At 37.0% G+C, this 24,163-nt stretch overlaps 1 pseudogene; it reads left to right on the top strand.

The window, feature by feature from the left end:
- Positions 1 to 24,163, top strand: part of LOC127508797 (glutathione hydrolase 1 proenzyme-like) — a 41,864-nt pseudogene that overhangs the window by 12,037 nt on the left and 5,664 nt on the right.

The raw sequence follows: 24,163 nt of genomic DNA on the forward strand, positions 1-24,163 counted from the left end.
TCATATACATTCAAGGGGGAGGGATACATAGAGTAGAGGTGGAGACAATCTAAACAAAGCATGCAAATGCAGTGCAGGAATCAGCCCATTCCCTACATTTCCCAGCCATGATCTAATCAGCATAACGGTGTCATTCAAATGCATACATGCTAATCCACTCAGTCTGACAGTATGGCCCATACCTTTACATTATCATAGAGACAAAGGCACAGCTGTATCTTGAGCCAAATGGTTAGGAAGTGCATGAAGACAAAAGGTTAATGTTACAGACACCTGGGCTGCCTGCCTTGATCTCCTTAAATTGTCATTATCTTTACCTCAAAATGTTAAATACAATATACTTCACCTTAATATTTCATGTGAGGTTATGTCAGGATGTAGGATCAGCAGATCTTAAACAGATTCTTAAATTTGTAATCCCACACTCCCCACATGACTGTTTCTCTCAGACAGATTTTCAATATTTCACAGGGCAAAGTTAGTATGTAACTGAGACAATTGTGGTTTATTGGTGTTGGTTGGTAAAAGACAAACCAATCAAAAGGGATTGTGCCACAAACAGCAGGCAGAATGAAGACCGTGTCTAAAACAGTTGTCAACTGACTTGTTTTTGTTTTTGTCTGACTTGTTTTTTTACTGTGAAGTAAAGGATATAGATTTTTATTCAACTCAAAGACAATGTGCAAAGGGCCCCACAACTACTGAATAGTAAAGGCATGGCCTCACGAAGTATGTAAAACTTGAAGTGTGTGTAGGTGGACCCACAAGGAAAGAAAACCAGTTTGGGACCCCACATGTGACAGCCCAGTCAGGTCTTGTGCAAAAGTTCTCAAATTTGAGATTATCAAGTGAGATTTGTGTTTATGAATGTGTTCTGATCTTGCGTGATTTTTTTAAGAAGCGTACCTCTTTTAGAAAGGGTGGATCCCACAAGTGATGTCCCAGTCATGGGGCCTCACAAAGTAACAAAAGCAAGGATGTGTATGTGTGTGTGTGTGTGTGAGTGAGAGAGAGAGAGAGAGAGAGAGAGAGAAGGGCACATCACTATTCGACCTGACACCTAGATGAAGACTTAACAGTTGGTTTTGTGACTGTAAATCATTCTCTTTAAACGCTACTGAAGGTAAAAACGTTAATACCGAATGTCGTAACTTTAGAGACGGTCCCTAAATTTGCGAATATCAAATGTTCAGCGTCAAAAACACTTTATGCCAGTATCTGCTTTCTTGGAGCCTATATAGTATAACCTACATCACAAATGAGGTGCGAGTTTGGTCTTTTATATCACTTTACTAGTCCATTAAGCTGTGTTAAGAGTCTTATATGTCCTGATGGCAGGGGAATCCTATGACAGATGAGGGAGACCCTAGTATTGCAACACAGGGTGATATAAAGTTAAGAAAACTAAACAACACAGAGAAATATATGTCTACCTCAGATTTAACATTTGATCTGTACACCAGCATCGGGCAATAACATTATAATCTCATTCACTGTAGAGAAAGCTGCTTACATGTAGTCTACACAGGGAAAGTAACAGTAAAGACACTGAATTAAACATAAATGCAGCTTTTGTGTCTTTATCAGCTTTTCTGCATTTATACTGGCCCTGATGATCATCACACATTCACTTACCGCTTGCTCTATTTCTGTAAGTCCGTTTTTTATGAACGAATGATGACTTACTAGCCATTGCTCTGGTCGTCGTAAACAGCCGCTAGCGGCACCTGCTGGTTAAGTCGACTAACAGCAGATGGAGATCATGCATCGGTACTCTACTGCTTTTCCTGCAGTTCCCGGATGTGAAATGTTGAATTTTCTGCCGAATTTGAACCACTGAATTTGTAAAGCGAAATAAAATGTACTGAAAATTGCCAGTCGAATATTATAGGTTGTATTTTTAAACAGAATGAATATTTTGGAAGTGAAATCTGAAAGGTGAAATTAAAAATTCAATAATTTATAAAGGAGAATGTGTGTGAAATATTTTGAATTGAAATATTCACAGCTTAAATATACGACCATGTTGAATTTCAGCCCATAAAAATGCAAGCCTTAAAAATACAATGCATCTAAATGCAAGCACAGCTAATGTAATGCATTTTTTTTTTTTTTTTTTTTTTTTTCAATTATTGCAATTCAACAAGCTTTTTATTTCAAAAACATTTGGCATTAATTTACTTCCGTAGTTGTCCCTAAACTCACCCATTGATGTGTAAGAATTTAACACATTTTGAGTCAGTTTTAACACATCCTTTCTAAGAGTGTATCAGTGTCCAGTTTGCACATATATTTCATTTGAAGAAGACATGATGAAATATGTGTGCATACATCGTGCTGGTTCATGTTTGGTGCAGGAGAGTGTGTGAAATACGTCTATAAAAACTGAAATTGTAGACAGTTGGAGACAGTTGGAGACAGTAATCCATGCTTTTATATCCTCCAGGTAGGGCTGGGCGATTTAGCAAAAAAATTAAATCTAGATTTTTTCAGAACAATTGACAGATTCACGATTTCGATTTTTTTTTTTTTTTTTTTTTTTTTTTTTTTTTATGTTTAACTAGTCAACTTACAGGAATTTAACTACAGTATGATTCAAGTAACATTCTCTTTATTAACAATCTGGTTAAAGTTCTATTCTAAGTGCAGCACACCTGAAGTGATCAACATGGTGTAAATGTAAAACAAATGACTTGTTATTTGTTAAATATCTTTGCAGAAAATATGCATTACATATGAAGGCAATCATGCAGTCGGATTATTTTCTTCTTTTAGCGGTTATCATTGCAGTATTGTCAGCATGTCTAATTGTAACGTTTGATAACATTTTTATTCAAAATCGCGATTTCTCAATTTAAAAATAATAAAATCGAGGCAAAACATTAAATTCGAATTAATCGGAAAAATCGGCCAGCCCTACATCCAGGCTGGATTACTGTAACTCACTATACCTAGGTGTGGCTAAATCCTCTCTGTTCTGCCTGCAACTATTACAAAACGCTGCCGCCAGGCTTCTTACTGGAACCAGAAAGAGGGAACATATCTTGCCTGTCTTGGCTTCACTTCATTGGTTGCAGTATGAATATCGTGTGAAATTTAAGGTTTTATATTATGTGTATAAGGGGTTAAATGGCCAGGCTCCACAATATATTACTGATCTTCTTCTCCACAAACAATGTTCTAGGCCCTTAAGGTCCTCAAACAAGTTGATGCTGACTGTGCCACGGTCTCGTTTGAAGTTAAAAGGTGATTGTGCCTTTTCGGTTGCTGCTCCAAGTTTGTGGAATGATTTGCCGGTTCACATTAAGCTGTCTTTCAATGTTGATGGTTTTAAATCCTCACTGAAGACAAATCTATTTTCTCTGGCTTTTGAATCAATGTAATGTTGTGAATCAGTTTGTTTTCCTGTCAGTCTATGTATTTTATTGTACTGCAGTCTTTTTGTGTTGTTAAATTGTACAGCGTGTCCGAAGACAGAGCAGGCAGAGATAAATGAGCAACACTTTTGTGACATTTAAATTCTCCACTGTAACGCAATCTCATGCGAGCATATTTTCCATTTGTGCTGGTATCACAGCAAAACAAACCGGCTGCACCAAAACTTCAGCTCTGGTCATGTTGCAGGGAAAAGCATTTTTGTATTGTAGCACTGAGAAACCTACGACCCCTACCACAATTATAATCGTATGCACAGGGATTGGACTGAATGAGCTCTTTCTCATGAATAAATGCAGAGAACCCGGGGAAGTAGATTAGCCCCCGCAAACTAAATACTCCAAGGCCTGAATCTACGTCAGATTTTGTGATGTAGCTTTGACTTTGCTTATCAAACTGGAAGAACAAAATTGCTCTGAAAAATGCAAAAATAACCAATTTCCACTTGTTGATAATCTTTGTGAGTGCTATTAGATTTTTTAGTAACATGCAACCTGTACATATCTGTTCACATCTCAAAAAATGTGTTCTGGGGTTTCATGACCCTTTAAGAAATCCAGTTAAGCAGTTCTCAGAGCTGTAGAGGTTCAGGGTATAACATAATCCATGACATGATTTGGTCAGGTATACCAGTTGATAATCTGAAATGATACCACAGAATATTTAAATTCTTTTTGTGTAATGAATACATATCAAACTTCTCAAACTGTACTCTGGTGGTTTACTTTCAGATACTGGATTGCCATTGTGATTGCAGTGGGTTTTTTAGTGACGCTCATTCTGACACTCTCTCTGACACTCACTAAGAGACCCAAAGAAACATCTACTGTAAAGTGCTATTCTAAAGCAGCAGTGGCAGCGGGTGCCAAAAACTGCTCTGACATTGGGAGGTATGATTACAAATACACTCTAAGAAGAAATGTGTAGAAAAATGACACATTATGTGTAGCACTCTAGTTTACACATTTTGTGTCAATATTTCATAAAAAATTGTTGGAAAAATTAAATAGTTTTACACATATTATGTGTAGTTTTAAAATTAACACAACCTGTGTATTTGTTCACAGCATACAATACAATCTGTGCAGCCGAGAACACCTGTAATGTGTTAATATTACACATTTACACATCTTTGTGTTAATTTCAGAGGTGAAGACCAGACCTCCAAAACCAAGACCATTCAAGACCAGATGTGTGGTCAAGACCAGACCAAAACAAGACCATTTAATCAAGATTTTTATAAGATAATTAATGAATCATGTGACAATTGAACATTAGTGACGAACACTTGCTGTTAAATCACAGTTTTTAAGGGTTTGCTTTGGTTGAGCTCTTGACCCTTGACTTTTTAACCTCTTAACTGTCATGATCCCGTTGGCGGGATGCCTCCCAGCCAGCACACCCATGTAGGGCCCACATGGTTTGGCCCAGATGAAATGATCATTGTTCAGAGTGCACACTACAGGCTGTTAAATGTAACACTGAATCAGTGTCAGATTTAATGAGGTAATTAAGTAATTAATTAAGTGATGATTGAGAATTATGGAAGATAGCTGCTGTTAACAAGCAGAATGAACGAAGGAAAGAGAAACAACAAGAGCAGAAAAAAAATCGAAACACTAGAACTACAACTGACTTCAGCTGCAGCCTTAAAAGAAGACATTAAATCTCTCAAGATCTCAGCAGAGGAGGATTAAACAACTCCATATACAATTGTTTAATCCTGATTCAGTGTTACATTTAATAGCATGTAGTGTTCACACTGAGTAGTGTTCATTTCATCTGGGCTAAACCATGTGCTAAACATGGGTGTGCTGGTTGGGAGGCGTCCGGCCAGCGGGACCGTGACAGTTAAGAGGTTAAGGAGTTAATGTTAAATTTTATTTGGCTGTTGTAACTGAGTTGTAACAGTCAGACAGGCAAAGAGAAAAGATGATCAGGTGGTGTTGGTTATGTTTTCACATAATCATTATTTGACCTGAATCACTGAACTCATTTAGAGCCCAATCTCTGAGTTAGATTTACATTATTGATTACAGCAGCACTGTGATTCTACAGCAGAAGAACAGCTTTTTCAATATAATCCAAAGGATTTCTCTAAAGTTGTTCTGATAAAAAACAAACAAAAAAACAACAACTTCTTTTAGGCACACACAGACATCAAGAATCAGCGTATGAATCTCAACAATGGTGACAAGCAACTTATTCTGATAAACAGATCAACTCTGAACATTAGAAAACAAGCTACTAAAGTCACATAAAAATAACAAAAATAAAATAGTGAGAATAAAGGAAATTACTGAGACAATTCAGCTCATAATTTATTCATGCAGCAATGCATGATGGGAGCCATGGATGAATTTTGATTGGTGGCACCCAGAATGCACTGCAACATGCTTTATTATTCTCACCATTGTTGAGATTCACAGGCTGATTCTTGATGTCTGTGTGTTTCCCTAAAATAAAGTTGTTGTTTTTTATCATCAGAGCAATTTTTGAGAAATCATTTGGATTATATTGAAAAAGCTGATCTTCTGCTGTAGAATCACAGTGCTGCTATAATCAATAATGTAAATCTAACTCAGAGATTGGGCTCTAAATGAGTTCAGTGATTCAGATCAAATAATGATTATGTGAAAACATAACCAACACCACCTGATCATCTTTTCTCTTTGATTGTCTGGCTGTTATAACTCAGTCACAACAGCCAAACAAAATGTAATATTAAAAAGTCAAGGGTCAAGAGCCCAACTACAGCAAACACTGATCTCCATGATGGTGACTTACAATTGTGATTTTCTCCTCTGGTGATTCTGCTGTTAACATCTGATCACCTTCCTGACACATTTACTGTTAAAATCATAACACAGTAAATGTGTCAAAATTAACACAAGTGTTGTCCCTAAACTCACACACTGATGTGAAAGAATTTAGCCAATTTGAGTCAGTTTTTAACAAATGCTTTTTGACACATTCTGAATGTCTGTGTTTGACACAGTGAACGTGTCAAAATTAACACAAGTGTTGTCCCAAAACACAAGCACTGATGTGTAAGACTTTTTTTTTGACTGGACTTGACAAAGAGATCATTGCAAATTTTGTCTTCATGTTCAGAAGTAGCACAGGTGTTTTATTTGTTGTTGTTGTTTTCCTCTTTCCTTCAATGATTCTGCCTGTTAACAGCAGGTGTTCATCACTAGTACTTGATTATCTCATTAACTTCCCTCTTGAATGATCTTGGTCTCGGTCTTGGAGGGTCTGGTCGTGACTTCACCTCTGGTTAACCTTCCTGACACATTGAATCAATGAATGTGTCAGAATTAACACAACAAGTGTTGTCCCTAAACTCACCCATTGATGTGTAAAAATGTAACACATTTTGAGTCAGTTTTAACACATCCTTTCTAAGAGTGTAGCCACATTTATGTTTCTGGGAGAGATTCCTTGCATGATCAAGGAGACTTTCGCAACCCTAGATTCTAGATGGCTAATATGGAGTCACTTGAAAGCTTTGCGTAACTTTACACAGAGCTCTTTTTCTTGCAGGGACATATTGAAGCGTAACGGTTCAGCAGTTGATGCTGCTATTGCTGCTCTGCTGTGTGTGAGTCTGTTTAATCCTCACAGCATGGGCATCGGAGGAGGCGTGGTTTTCACCATATACAATGCATCAACAGGTAGTGGGCTTTGAGAGACTTGACCAGACAACAATCTCCCATAATGGTTACAGTTTAAAAAATGTTCTGCTAATCTTTATAAAGCACACCTGGAAGAAAGTTTGGACCGGAGCTAAAAAAACTTACTTAGTGAACTAAGATGATACATATGTTATCTGTCATTCAGCAGATACAATTCAAACAAATAAAGTGCAATATTAAAGAAGTAGTTTCTATAGAGCAGCCTGAGGTCAAGAGCCATGAACGAGCCCATCATATTGATCACAATTGTTGCCGCACACTTACTTGGGAGCAAATGTGCAATTTCTGCCAACAATTTGTCTCACAGTGATTTCACCATGTGGTCATAATGTGAGATCACAGTGATCTTAAAGTGTAACCTCAGCGCACTCACTGTCTGCTCATACTATGGCCACAATGTGAGGTCATTCCAGCTAGAAAATATATTGGATGTGGACTCCAATATTGCTCAGACATCAAATTTTGGTTGAAAGTGGAAATTTAGTTTATGTCTAAACAGTTGTTTGATGTCAGGCTATTTTTTATTGAGATTAACAGAGGTTTAGATGTTGATGATTTACTGAAAATAATAGTTTTGCTTTATTTTCTCTGGCTGCTGCAACCGTTTATAGCAAGAGAAAATGTGACCAGATGATGTCAGCTACTTGATGATAATGATATAATCATTATGTAGTAATCATATAAGCTGGTCTCATCTGACCTGTCATATGACCTATTAATTTAATATTATTGATTATAATAATGGTTTTACAGCTTGAGACCCATCAGTGTTTTAATAATAAAAATGTGTATGATCTTTAAAACACATTAAACATTTGGTACTATTCTTTCACTTAGATACACCCAAAAATCAAGAATCAGCATCTCAACAATGGTGACATGCTTTATGCCACAATGCATTCTGGGAACCACTGATGAGTTTTGTATGATGCACCCAGAATGCACTGAAGCATGTCACACGTTATTGAGGTTCATACGCTGATTCTTGAGGTTTGTGTTTGTCTCTGTGAAGGGATTTAAAACTTTTTGTGCACATTGTTTTTTTTAAGTTGTTGTTTTTTAATTGAGTTGCTGTTGGATTTCAAGCTGTAGAATCTCAGGACAGTTATGAAAATATAAAATTGTTGTTTAATGGCAATGGAGCTTGACTTCAACCTGATTTTCACTTTCAACCAAAATTTGACATATGAAAGATGTTGGAGTCCAGTGCCTGCAGGGAAACTTCCCATTAAAACTTTATAAGAATGTTAGGGAATAATGTTCTATAAATGTTATCACTAAACATGTTTAGAATATTTTTAGAGAATGTAATCCTATCGTTTAGGAGAACATTCTGGTAACAAATATAAAACTAGCTACTGAAAACAAGAACATAATATTCTCAGAACATTCTTAGAACAATAACATTTCTAGAGGATGATCTCACATTGTGGCCATAGTATGAGCACACAGTGAGTACATAATGAATTTGAATTGTGACCATATGGTGAGATCACTGTGAGATGAAATTGTTGACTGGGTTTCCTTTAATCAATCAGATATTGCGGCTGGATATAAGTTTTATGTCAGGGTAAGCCTTTGGGCTGTGCTGAGTGATTCTACACCACTTTTCAAGCTGCACCCACAGTTAGCTATTAAGATCTCAAATTAGATCATTAAAATCTTCATTACTTGGCATCACTGCAACCCCTTGACTACTGGGCCACCATTTTTTTTTATTACATGAATGTTTTATGCCTTCGCCCTCAGAAACAGTGGAGATAATTAATGCCAGAGAAACTGCTCCCATGAATGCTTCAGAGAACATGTTTGGTGAACACCCCCAAAAAACCAGGAACGCAAAACCAGGTAAACCACAACAAATGTACATATCCCCAAACCCAGCCTCCATGATGGTTTCACAGCACAGATTCAGCAGATTAAAAAAGCAGTAATATTTCTGATATCTTCTTGCCAGTTTTGCCTTTGAATAACTCTTCTGTGTTTCATAATGAATGTCAGGCTTGTTCATAGCTGTACCAGGAGAACTACGTGGTTATCGGAAGGCACACGACAAGTATGGGAAACTGAAATGGGAGGAGCTGTTTGAGCCCAGTATAAAACTGGCAGAGGATGGTTTTCAGATTGGCAAGGCCTTGGCCAGAGCAATCAATGAGACTAGTAGCACAATTCTGAATGATAAAACACTGTGGTAAGAAAATTTCATTTGTGAACTAATGGAAAATTAGACTTTTTTTTTTTTTTTTAATTAAAACTTAAAAAATGAAAATACTTTCAATTCAAATCTGCTAAATTGCAGCCTCAGCCCATTCAGAAATACTTCTCCAGCCACACAGCAAATTTTTCCGTGTTAAATTAACATTGTTTAGTGTTTGAGTCCACACTCAGTGTTATAAGTAACAATGAAGCAGTGTTGAAGTTAATGAGATAATTAAGTGATTAATTGAGTGATGATTGACCATTATTGAAGATACCTGATGTTAACAAGCAGAATATGAAGGAAAGAGAAACACAAGAACTACAACTGACTTCCAGCCACAGCCTTTAGATGAAATCAACTGTCGATACTGGTTTTCTAGAGAGCAGACATTCTGAATTTTGATTTTTAAATACATTGTAGAAAAAAAAAATGTTTAGACATACAGACGTCAAGAACCAGAATATGAATCTCAACAATAGTGACATGTTTGATGCCGCAATGCATGCTGGGTATAAAACACCATACACCGTAGTCTAAAACTTATGGCTCCCATCATGCATTGCGGCATTAAGCATGTCACCATTGTTGAGATTCATATGCTTATTCTTGATATCTGTGTGTATTCAGTTAATGCCTGTTTAAAAAAAAAAAGTTAGGTGAACAGTTATTAACATTTTTCAAGTTATAATCATATTATATAAAACTTTGCGCTGTGTAATGATATTACACAGTGTCTCTCAAAAATGTTTCCATGGTTGCAAGGCACGCTCCCTGTGCAAACGGGGTCACAGGCGCTGCGTACTATCATTGCGCCTGCTGCACCTATGGTACGGCAGCAAAGTTCCTTGATTATTATGCTGGAATGACACTATAGTTCCTAGTCATATTAGCCTAGAAAATCACAACTTTTCATTTTCCGTCAGTCTTAATGCACGATGTAACTACAGAAGAGTCAAGTTATAAATAGGAAAAATATCGAAACTCTTTGGTCATTTTTGAGCGAGATGCTAACGGTCTAATCAGATTCAATGAACTATGCTAAGCTATGCTAAAAGTGGTACCGCCAGACCCGGAGATCGGCTGAATGGATTCGAAAATGGTAAAACTCAACTGTTTAACTCTAGGAGAGTTGGAAAATGAGCCTATTTTCAAAAAAAGTGGAGTGTTCCTTTGACACTGCTTCAGCGGGTGGAATAAACATATGGCAAGACTTTTACTTTCTGACCCCTGGACTTTCCACCTCTGTAAAATATGTTTTATTGTGTCCAGAGAGCCCATACACTCTCTCTCTCTCTCTCTCTGCATTAATAACTGTATCAACTGTATTATTCTGCTATTAAGGCTCAAATGTCACAGTTTTTGCCTCTGAAATTTTGATTTGTCTCTATTTACAACAGGTTCCCCATCTTTCTTTTAAGTTTTATGACATCATCTTGCTTCTGCTCTTCTCTCTTTTCTTTTCAGTGAAGTGTTTTGTGACTCAAACAATAACACCTTGAAGGAAAATGATACTATAAGATTTCTCGCACTAGCTGACACCTTTAAGAAGATAGCAAAAGAAGGACCGGATGCCTTTTACAATGGGCCATTGGCTCAGACTATAGTGGATGATATCAATGCTGCAGGTTATTTCATGCTTAAATTTCACTCTATTCATATTTAGGGGTATGCAAAATCTATATGAATCTTTGTTTTTCATAACACAGGAGGGATTATAACACTCAAGGACCTAATGGAATATAAGACAGGATGACAGTATGTCTGCAATAAACTTTACTGTGGGGAAATACATTTTTCATGCTCCTGATGCCCCATTTGGTGGACCTGTACTCGCTCTGATACTCAACATACTCAAAGGTAAGTGAGTGTGTGACTGTGGTGACATTCACTCAGCAACAGAATCGTTTTTCAGTCCTGTATTTAAGTCCTTAATATGGTTACGTTCAAACACAGTTCAGTTTCAGGACTCAAATCTGTGTGAACACAACTAGACTGGACAACTAGATGTCTGTCACACCATAGCAAGAATCCAAATATGTTTCTATATTTGCATGTAACATTTTTGTTGTTAAATTTTTATTCATTATGTACAGTACTCAACCAAAATGCCTATAACCACCACGTGTAATGCTGTCGTTAAATGCAACCCAGTGACACGTGACACTTGTGGCGCAGTCATCACCAGGTGCCGCAAAGGGACGGTTTGCACAATTGCGTAAGGCTGCTGTGACATTTGTCTTTTTAAATGACGATAAAATAATAAAATAAATCACTGGTGGTAATAACAAAGTCCCTTTAAGACAAGTCACATTCTCCAAAGCTGTTTGCCAAGCTTTCGATTAAATTTCATATTTGAAATCACCAATGAAATCTGACAACAACTGTCTCATAATTTTTTTTTTCCAAACGCTGGAATCATGACAAAAAAACTGTATTTTTTAGGCTGGATCAAGCTAATGCGCATGCGCAGACCTAAATGTGAATGTGTCAAAATTAACACAAGTGTTGTCCCAAAACACAAACACTGAGGCCCGTACCATGAAGCTGGATTAGCTGGCTAGCCACTTAAGTTTCAGGTTAGTTTGCGCCAATCCTGAGTTTTAGGTACCATGAAAGTGACTTGGTTTTTAGCAGTGTTCATCACCATAGTAACTTATGCTCCAATAAGCATTTAGTTTCTATGAATATTAATATATACAGATCATATGTTATATAAGTAAGTTTTAGAATCAATAGATAACTCTTTAAATATGACTACACGTGACTTTACATGTTTGAGTATATCACTATAGATTATCAACTATATAAACTACACAAGTTTCACTTGCACTGATAGAGCAAAATAATTTCTTTTATTTGTCCTCTTTAATGGACAAGTATTTTCTTTAGTGTAAATGCATTTAAATTCTTCATATTCTTCAATCTCTTAACCTTCAGCAAAAGAGTTCTGAATCGGGCTGCTCTATCGTGTAGCGAATTACAGGTATTTAATTCATTAGCTCAGCATATGGATCTCAACAATAGTGACATGCTTCAAGCCACAATGCATTCTGGGTGCATCATGCAAAAAAGAATGCATTGCAGCATTAAGCATTGCAGAATTGACTTGGTTTTCTGAATGAGCAGCAGAAACAATTGAGCATGAATATAAAGTATTTAATATATGAAACTACGGATACAGAGGCTATACGGCTAAATATACACAAATAATACACATATATAGAAAACAAAAGTAAAGTCAAGAAAACAGAGGTGATCAAAGAAATGGCAAATTACGAACAGTTGAAACCTTTGAGAGCCAGCAAGGAAACTCAGTTTACACAGAGCTTAAAACGCTTGTTCTGTACTTGCATGAGTTCAGGCTGTGGTTACTCACCTGTCTGTAGGAGTTTCAGGGCGCGTGGTTTGGCGATTGGTCCTTTTCCAGGAGTTTCAGTTTGTGCGGCTTGACAAAAGAAAAAACTTGTGCGACGAAGAGACGCGTGTCATTGTGTTTTAAGGACAACAGACCAGAACGCCTCCTCGGGTACATCAGCCAATGATGAGGGTGCGATTTTGGTGGGCAAACTTTTTCTTTGTCTCCATTTATGACCTAATTTGCATGGTTTATGAAGTGTCAGATCTGAGTACATTTTCTTCAAAGTACCATTAAAAATAGAAGAATGCATTTTACAGTCATGTGACATACATTTTCAATTAGGGCATAATGAAAGCTTTACAATGAGACCAAACTTGTCAGATGGCAAAGACATAGAAGGGGAGATACAGTTTATACTTGAATTTTATCGTTTAGAATAAAACTAACACAACTATAGTCATAGCTAAGCTTATATACTAGGGATACGTACATGCAACTTGAAATACAACGACGGGTACACTTTGGCACAGTCATATTTGGAGGATAAATGTACATATAATCTCCATGTGTGTTTGTGAGTGTCTGTATGTGTGTGTGTATTGGGGTTGTGGCCGGTGTCTGTGACCACATGACCCTTAGCCCCACCAGGGTGACTCTTTGAAGTCCCTAGAGCTGGTGAGAATATCTTCTGTTTTTCTTCAATGAGGTAACAAAGGTGCCAATCGGGCAATTGGTCCCGGACTTGCTGGAGCCGATTCGTGATTTACACGCACAGTTCAGGAGGCTAAAAGCATTCTGAAGATTCTAAATTTGGCTGGCAGATCTGATCTTGCACAGACGCTACAATCGCAAGAAGTGAATCACAGTTTCTCTTTGTTGCAAGGCATGTGATTGGCTGTTTTCCACTGATGTCACTCATTTATGTGAACATGCTCCACAGAGAAAGTTGATGATCAGCATCATAGCACCAACAAAGCCGGATTGGGGTGGTTTGTTTTTGTCAACTCAGCTAATCCTGTAACTGAATTTGTTCAACTACCATCATGGTACAGGCCCCTGATGTGTAAGTGATGTTTTTTGACTGGACTTGACAAAGAGACCATTGCAGATTTGGTCTTCATGTTCAGAAGTAGCACAGATGTTGTATTTGTTGTCTCTCTCTTAATTCTCAAAAAGAGCTTCTGTATATGGAGTTGTTTAATCCTCCTCTGCTGAGATCTTGAGAGATTTAATGTCTTCTTTTAAGGCTGCAGCTGAAGTCAGCTGTAGTTCTAGTGTTTCGATTTTTTTCTGTTCTTGTTGTTTCTCTTTCCTTCGTTCATTCTGCTTGTTAACAGCAGCTATCTTCCATAATTCTCAATCATCACTTAATTACTTAATTACCTCATTAAATCCAACACTGATTCAGTGTTACATTTAACAGCCTGTAGTGTGCACTCTGAACAATGTTCATTTCATCTGGGCTAAACCATGTGGGCCCTACATGGGTGTGCTGGCTGGGAGGTGTCCCGCCAGTGGGATCGTGACAGTTAAGAGGTTAATTTAACACTGAGGATTTTGCTGTTTGTGCATGTAAAGCTAAACTCATGAAAAAAAAATTGTATGGCAGTGGTCTCAAACTGCCAGCCCATGGGCCATTTACACCCTTGTCACAAGTTGAGATGTTTTCATCTCGCAGCGGCATAGGCGCGCTTGGAAAAACGAGCGCACCGCATGCGTGTTGCGACTGCGTCACTTCTATTATGAGCACGCTTGCCTAAATTACAGTAAAAGCACTTCCGCAATTTGCGAGCAAACCACCGAAACACGTCCGATGCTACCAATAAACGTTACCGATGCTCAAACAGCATTTTGGACAAATGTGGCTCAGCTGTGTGAGCAGAAGCACCAGGTGTCTGGCAAGAAATAGAATAGTGTACAAATGTATTCAGGGATTGCATTTGTTCAGTACAGTGTTGTTCAGTGCAAGATCTTGATGTTATTTAGCTAAAATAAAGTAAGGGGAAATATTTGCACTAACACTGTATGTATGTATGATAGAGACACTGCTGTTTACATTTTTTGTTAAGTATGGCAAAATATTTTAAAATGGAATTTTAAGTAAATGAGAAATAATGCAAAATTAAGGAGATTTTCAGAAATGTTGCGCTTTCTTGTGCTTGAATATTAAAATGGCCCTCCTATGAGGTGTCAATCACAGCAACGGCGACCAGCCAATTTGAGTTTGAGACCCCTGTTGTATGGTATTTTAATGGGTCACAAACACCCTTCTATTCTAATTTAACCCTCTGGGGTCTGAGGATTTTTGGGGCCCTGAGAAGTTTTGACATGCCCTGACATTTGTGCTTTTTTCAGTTGTTCATAAACATATTAATGACAAAAGTGTCATTACACTGTATTCAGCACAAACTAGGCTACAATATTATGTGAGGAACATGTATGTACATGTTTTTTTTTTTTTGAAGGAATAACGTTTATGCATGGTTATTGAAAAAACAAAAAACTTAAGTCACTGAAATAAGGCCAAAAAAAATTAAATCTGTGTTTACAAGATTTCTGGGTATTGGAGGTTGTAGACTAGAGTTTTTGCTTCAAAATGATGTAAAAATTATCCTGCCTACTCGTTCATGTAAAACAATATATTGATTTACATTTTGTAAGACACTTTTTGTCAAGAAACACAGTATGCGTAGAGGCATGAATCTTCATGAATAATGCTGTGATTCACACCTGAGAAGACAAAAGATTTGCATAATGACCTCTAATGACCTGCATATTAATGAGCTCTTTCAGTCAGGTAGGCTGTGAAAAAACCCTCTGTGATCATGCTGATAACAGGATTAATGTCCACTCTTGACAAAAAACATGATTTTTTTCTGAGCTCATGCATGGACGTATTATTGCACATCATGTGAAGAAAATTTTGTATAGGCCTATGTTAACTCCCTCGGGTCGGCGGTCATGCCGGCGATACCACCTCGGTTTTTTTCTTATCAGTGTGAAAGAGACTCAAAATACTTCCTCAATGTTGCACATATAATTAAGAGTTATACACCATTAAAATTTGTGGAATATCTTCTTTTATTTGCGTACACTCAGAGTAAAAACAAAATGATGTGCTTTTTGCAAAATAAAGAAAACTAACATGATGCGTGATCTCTCGTCTCCCTCTGAACGAAGTTTAATCTGATAGTTCTCAGAAAATGAACTGTAACTTAGTGAATACTAATGACACAAAAATGAGACTTATGTCTAAAAAAACGTTGAAATGTCAGGTTTTAAATCGTGTAAGTCAAATCGAAAACAAATATTCTGTGTTTATGTAATCTGTATGAAAAGAGACACATGTCAGACGCTCGTGATTCAGCTCATTATCCGCTAATGCGGCCACGCCCACGGAGCGAGCGCTATTCAGACGCAAATTCTGAGGCAATACATGTATATATCATCTCAATCGTGCATTTATTGTCTTGAAAAGTGTTTATCTGGATGTTAAAGCCATGGTTAGCGATGTCTGGAAGACATGCCGTTACTTCCTGAATGTCCTGTTCTTCTTTAGAGTAATTTGTGGACTAAAGGTGTACAGAGCGCCCTCCGGCTGCAAGTATGAATTGAAAACAGTATCCAGCGCTCACAGTGATGACAATACATATTGAATAAATATTACTCCTCTGTATAGAAAATTGACATAAACATATGAGAATCCATCAATATTTATCCAAATGTGCATGCTTTTAAGCTAAAAGACTATATGAAATGCCATAGAGGTAACATGAATGTTCAAACGCTTCGCATCACAGAAATACATTATATTTTAAAGTATATAATAGAATACCATTATTTTAAATTGTAATAATATTTCACAGTATTGCTGTTTTTTTGTATGTTTGATATACACCATGATGAGCTTGAGACATGATCACAGAGGGTTTTTTCACATAGCCTACCTGACTGAAAGGCCTCATTAATATGCAGCTCATTGGAGGTTCTTTATGCGATTCTTTTGTCTTCTCAGGTGTAAATCACCCATTATTCATGATGATTCACGCCTCCACGCATACTGTGTTTCTTGACAAAAAGTGTCTTACAAAAACTAAATCAATATATTGTTATAAATGAACGAGTATGCAGGATAATTTTTACATCATTTTGAAGCAAAAACTCTAGTCTACAACCTCCAATACCCAGAAGTCTTGTGAACACAGATTTAATATATATTTTTTGGCTTTATTTCAGTGACTTAAGTTTTTTGTTTTTTCAATAACCACGCATAAACGTTATTCCTTCAAAAACACAAACATGTACATACATGTTCCTCACATATTATGGTAGCCTAGTTTGTGCTGAATACAGTGTAATGACACTTTTTCCATTAATATGTTTATGAAACTGAAAAAAGCACAAATGTCAGGGCATGTCAAAACTTCTCCAGGGCCCCGAAAATCCTCAGACCCCAGAGGGTTAAATTACATTAGCAGTCAAAACATCAGACGCATTACTAATGTTTTTAAAAGAAGTCTCAAGTCTCAAACCAAATAATGGTTTTCTATTTTAATATACTTTAAAATATAATGTATTTCTGTGATTGCAGACTGCAAAGCGTCTGAACATTCCTACCTCTATGGCATTTCATATAGGCTACTATATTTGTTATAATATATAGCCTAAATGTTAATGTGCAGTTGACAAACTATACATCATTAAAAAGATCTAAGACTCAAGCTTCACATTTTGACCTCTGTTTTACTCTTAAATATTGACTGTAATTTCTTAAAATGCTTAAAAGCATGCACATTTGGAGAAATATTGATGGATTCTCTTATGTTTATGTCAGTTTTCTATACAGAGGAGTAATATTTATTCTATATTTATTGTCATCACTGTGAGCGCTGGATACTGCGTTTTCAATTCATACTTGCAGCCGGAGGGCGCTCTGTACACCTTTAGTCCACAAATGCCTCCTAAAGAAGAACAGGCATATCATGTGACATTCCAGGAACTAACAGAGGCTTCCAGAGATCGCTAACCATGGCTTTAACATCCAGATAAACACTTTTCAAGACAATAAATACACGATTGAGACGATGTATACATGTATTGCCTCAGAATTTGCGTCTGAATAGCGCTCGCTGAGTGGGCATGGCCGCATTAGCGGATAATGAGCTGAATCACGGGCGTCTGACATGTGTCTCCTTTCATACAGATTACATAAACAGAATTTTTGTTTTCGATTTGACTTACACGATTTAAAACCTGACATTTCAACGTTTCTTTAGACATAAGTCTAATTTTTTTATGATTAGTATTTACTAAGTTACACTTCATTTTCTGAGAACTATCAGACTGGACTTCGTTCAGAGGGAGAGGACAGATCACGCATCATGTTAGTTTTCTTTATTTTACAAAAAGCATAACATTTTGTTTTTACTCTGAGTCTACACAAATAAAAGAAGATATTTCACAGATTAAAATGGTGTATAACTCTTAATTGTATGTGCAACATTGAAAGAGACTCAAAATACTCCGAAAAAAACCGAGGTGGTATCGCCGGCAATACCTCCGACTCAAGGGAGTTAATTTAATTTAATTTCATTTTAATTTGATATTCTAATATTAACTGTTTATGATCGACTACTAAGCTTCGGTTGTTTGTCAGGAAAATAATATAAATTATCAAAAATGCTCTCATTACAATACTCCAGCAGATTTATGCTGCAGGCAAGTTCAAGCTAACTCAAAAACTTGCGTACACGAGCTGAGACCTGATGTGAGATTTGATCGTAGCCACCGCTCATGTCCATATTGATAAATGCCAAGTTTTGCATGGAAACAGCCGTATGCACCGTTGTTACGAACTCCACAAACACAACATTCGGTCGTAACACAGAGAGCGACACATTGTAACTCGTGTCGCCCAGAGTCCCGTCTCCTGCTCCCACAAACACACCACAATGTCACAGGTTGAGTCAGAGAGGAAGTGTTTATTTCTTAAATAAATAAAATAAAGAAAACAAAAGATGGCTTGGAGGCAGTGGGTTTTGGTCAGCCAAAACAATAAACAAAAGATGGTTGTTCTACCTACTTTTAGAGATCTTCCCTGGAAAGAGATAACAAAACAAAAAAACAGAAGTCTTACCTCCTTGCTTAACAGAAAACAGGAGAAAATGGTCATTAAACAAAAAGGGCCTCCCACTACTTGCAAACGGTCTGCATGAAAAGGGGAAAAGGGCAATTGAACATTTACCGGCCTATACCACTAACAATTTGTACTCCACACGAGGTTTTAAAGGCTAGTCCAGCAGTGTCACCCACACTTTGCTAGAAGCACAAGCAGGAGAGGGAACTCATCGAGCCGCTTTTCCCTCCAAGCTTATATCCACTGAATGATCTTCGGCTCCGCCCACATAAACAGCTGCACCTGCGTTTACACAAATTAGCACGGAGCGACGGGGAGAGCGAGAGAGAAAGAGAGCACTTCACACATAACAACTTTGCTCCACACAATAATGGTACACGATATGAGTAAAACTCAACAGTGACGTTCAGACACGTAACAACCGTTTTATGTCGTAAGTTAATTTCATATATAATGCCCATTCAGTTCAAAACTACTACAGTATAGCCTACCTTCTCTGTATAGTCATACAACACGTCTGATTAGCTTTATATTTATATATTGAGTTTGTTGTGTAAAAAAGGCAGTTAATGCTGTCCTCTTTTGCTCAGCCATGAGTTATTCCAGACTCATCTATTCATCATTTAAATTTTGAGATTATATCATACAGTCTGAAAAGCAACTGTTATAAAGGACCAAAAGACTCATACAGTGTGCAACATGGCTTTATTATCTCTCAGATAACAGACACACAGAGGGTGATTTTAAGAGTTTAAACTTTAGCTCATTTAAGGGCAAGCAGGGTTATGGATGAAAGCCATTTAATTCTTTACAGATTTCTAAGGTTCATTTCAAATAATTAAACATTTAATTTCAGGTTTCGACCTCTCAAGCAGCAGTATGTCCACAATAGGGAACAAGACTTTGACCTATCATCGTATGATAGAGGCGTTCCGCCATGCCAATGAGCAAAATAGTAAATTGGGAGACCCACGTTATGAAAACATCACTGCGGTGAGTTCAACTCTACTTATGGATTCCTTGGGTATTAAAGGGATATTCACCCAAAAATAACAATGCTGGGCCTCCAAAGGGACAAAGTGAGTAAACTTACTCCACCCATACTATAGCAACTCATAGTGACTCTTTCAAGCTTCAAACACATCAAATAAGTACCACAGATGTGCTAACAGAATTTTGTTATAAGAATGTTTTCTAAATATTCAGTGTTGGTTCTGGGCAGTGGTGGAAAGTGGTTAAAATTAATGAGATAATTGATTAACTGAGTGATGATTGACCATTATTGAAGACACCTGATGTTAACAAGCAGAATCACCAAAGGAGAAAATAACAATTCTAATTCAACATCATGGAGATCAGTGTTTGATTTAGTTGGGCCCTTGACTTTTTATATTGATATTATTAGATTTAATATCATCTTTTCTTTTTGCTTGTCTGGCTGTTATAACTCAGTTACAACAGCCAGACAAGCAATCTCTGAGTTAGATTTACATTATTGATTACAGCAACACTGTAATTCTACAGCAGAATATCAGCTTTTTCAATATAATCCAAAGGATTTCTTAAAAGTTGTTCTGATCACAAAAAAAAAGAAGCTGTGTTTTAGGCACACACAGACATCAAGAATCAGCGTATGAATCTCAAACACTGATCTCAATGATGGTGACTTAAAACTGTGATTTTCTCCTTTGGTGATTCTGCTTGTTAACATCAGGTATCTTCAATAATGGTCAATCATCACTCCATTAATCACATAATTATCTCATTAACTTTAACACTGCTTCAGTGGGTGGAATAAAAATATGGCAGGACTTTTACTTTCTGACCCCTGGACTTTACACCTCTGTCACAGATTAACTTACGTTAAATAAAGCAGGCGTTATTTTGTCAAAGCCTTTCACTGTTCCTATAATTACAAATACAAATCTTGTTTCACAGATCATCCAAAATATGACCTCAGAGAGCTTTGCAGACGACATCAGGAGGATGATTAAAGATGACGCCACTGAACAAGACAGATATGACTTGAAGACTGTTTGTGAGGGCCACGGCACATCTCACCTGTCTGTCATCGCAGATGATGGGAGTGCAGTGGCAGTTACCAGCAGTATCAATAACTAGTAAGAAAAATTATCAGTGTTACCTGACCCTTGTCTTGATCTAACACACCAGGATTCAGTTTATGACAGTTCCTCCTCTATTTACATTGATAACATCAGACCTCTTTAAATCCAAAGGTACACTGTTAAACCTTGCTGTAAAAAAACAGCCAAATTCTAAAAGTAACAAACCATTTTCCCTTTTAAACAGTAATATACTGAAGAAAACAATGCATTTTGGGTAATATATGTCATTTTCAAGAAAGTAGCCTAAAGGAATATACTGTTAGTTAACAGCGCGCAAAGTCAACACTCAGAGCCTGTGTTCTAAATCACACCCTATACCCTCATTCACTATTCCCTACATTAATTCACTAATATAGTACACCTGACAAAGTGAATGAAAAAAAGTGAGTGAATTCAGACACTGATGAACACCTGATTAGGTCACTAATCACTGAAGGACAGAGAAACAAGACCAGAAAAAAGAGATGAGCAGAAACACAAGCACTACAACTGACTTCAGCCACACTGAGTGTGAAACCAGTTCACAAACCAGTTTGACATTATTTCTTTACAGAAGTTCTCGTTGAGAATTAACAGATTTGGATGTTGATGTTTTATTGAAAATAAAAATATATTGACGTTTGCAGTCACCATTGTGGAGACCAGTGTTTGCTTTAATTGGACTCTTGACTCTTTAACATTAGTTTTCTCTGGCTGCTGTAACTGAGTGTTTATAAGATATATTTGTTGTGGCAGGAAAAAGCCAACATGAAGTTGATCGGGTGTTTTGACTGTTGTGATGATGCTGTAATCATCTTGGACTTCTCTAATTCATTGATCTCTATCTGTCTAGTTTTTCATTTAATGGATATTTTATGTTTATTGATTATACTGTGTCTGTGATTCTACAGCATAAAATCCAGCAATGTTTCAGTAATCAGTTATTTAGAACAATATTGAAGTCATATAGTGCATAAAATATTTTGAATTCCTGCATAACTTGGACAGCAAAGACATCAACAATCAGAATATGAATCTCAACAATGGTGACATTCAAAAGTTTAATGTCGCAATGCATGCTAAGTGCCAGCATAGTACAGAACTCCCAGCATGCAGTGCAGCATGAATAAATTATGCAGCTGAATGGTCCTTTTTTATTGGCACCATTGTTGAGATTGATGTGCTGATTTTTTATATCTGTGTGTTTAAATAGTGCTGCGGCTGTTTTTTGTGCTTGGTGTTTAAAAAAAAATCTTTCTAACTGATTGTTGTTGGAACTCTTGCTGTAGTTTCACAGTGGTGATAATGTAACACAAGGGTCTAAACACAGTATGAGTAACGGTTATATCATCATCAATACATAACTATCAGCACTCAATGTTTTTTTTTTCTCCACATTTGTTTTTGCCATAACAAACGTGGCTTGCAAAAATAGTTTAAGCAGCCAGAGAACAATCATGAACAAATTAATACTAAGTAAATAAATAAAAATCGAAAGAAAGGATATATATATCTGCAATCAGCAATTACGGGGCCAAGCAAAAAAGGCACAACAAGCCAGCCAACATGCCTGGGAGCATCGGACCAACTGCAACAGTGAGCAATTTAAGATCTATTAAGATCATTTTAGGTAAAAGAGCTGAAAAATGATATATACAGTCAATAATATAGATTTACTGGTTTATTACTTTCGACCAATAGGTGGCACTGTGACCAAATTAATGCGGTATGGTCAGAGTGAGGTGACAGTGACACTCGCTAAGGATATGACTCCATGAAAATAAGTCAACCAGATCAAAAGTTATAAGCATATGAAAAAAATAAATAATTCTCCATTAGGTGGCGCTGGTGCAAAACCTTTCAGGCTCCTTCATGGCCTTGTGCTGATGACCCATATTGAGTTTCGTAACGGTACGCTAATGCGTTCATTAAATACAGCATTTTAAAACAAAATTCAAAATGGCCGACTGTAAAAATGCCTGATATGGGAAAATTGGATATAATTCGACTCAGTATGATGCCCCGAATCTCAAAAGACCAACTTTATGATTTTTGGACAAACCTATCAGAAGCTATAAGCAAAAATAACCATTTTTTGTATCTCCAGACCAGTAGGTGGCGCTGCACCGAAACTCAAATTTGCTATGGACACAGTTGAAACTGGCCTCTATCAGTGTGCCAAATTTCACAACTTTCCCGCATACGGTTCTACGGGCTGCCATAGACTTCCAGAGCAGAAGAATAATAACAAGAAAACTAATGATTACAAGAGGTACCTAAGCACCTTTGGTGCTTGGCCCCTAATTGGTGAAATACATTAAAGGTACAATATATAATAATTTTGGCCGCTAGAGGTCGCTAGAAGCCTATTCAAAACAAAGGTGTAGCTTGATGACGCCAAGTTTTAGAGCGGAATCTTGGGACGTGTGGTCTCCATCTCAACGGACGGTGCAAAAGAATAGGGATAGGACTTGGGAACTAACCATGTTCACGGATGCGATTATTAACGTTACTGTAGTATGAAGCAGAGCAGGACTGAGTGTTGTGGGAGCTGAACGAGGCCGCTGGAGCGATTGCGCAACACGCCTCACAAGCAGCAGAACTTTTATTATGACATATGGCTTGTGTCGATAAATGGCATGAAATTAATTTTAAAACGTATTGTATGATGGAGAAAATGATGTATTACTGTTACTAAAAATAAAGCTGCATCTGATTATGCTATGTTAGTGTTACTTCACAAAATAGTGTTTTTCTCTGAGGCATGGTAAAGCATGGTACTCGAAAAAAATCAAGAAAATTGATTTAAACAATAAGACTAAACGTGTTGAGCTATAAAACAATTCGTTTTCTGTCTATAAATATATCAAAACAGTAGTTCCCTCGTCTATTAAAGCGTGTAATATTTTAAAGCGTCTTTGGAGTTTCCATGGTTTTTACAAAATAAAACCGGAAACCGAGGGTAACACGGGTATGACGCAATTGACAGGCGACTCCTCACACGTCCCGGAACCTTGGTTAAAATTGCAATTTTCTCACGATTTACAAATAGTTGCAAACATTTGGGATATTGTAACTACTCAAGTGAACAAAATATATAACACTGGCTTAGTGGTTTATGGATATTTTACTGCAAAAAACTTGCATATTGCACCTTTAATATCGTGAGTATACACTTATATTAACATCTGTCACACTAGTAAGAATTCAATTAGAGAGCTCCATAATTCA

Source organism: Ctenopharyngodon idella, chromosome 3, assembly GCF_019924925.1.
Source record: "Ctenopharyngodon idella isolate HZGC_01 chromosome 3, HZGC01, whole genome shotgun sequence".
NCBI classification, from domain to species: domain Eukaryota; kingdom Metazoa; phylum Chordata; class Actinopteri; order Cypriniformes; family Xenocyprididae; genus Ctenopharyngodon; species Ctenopharyngodon idella.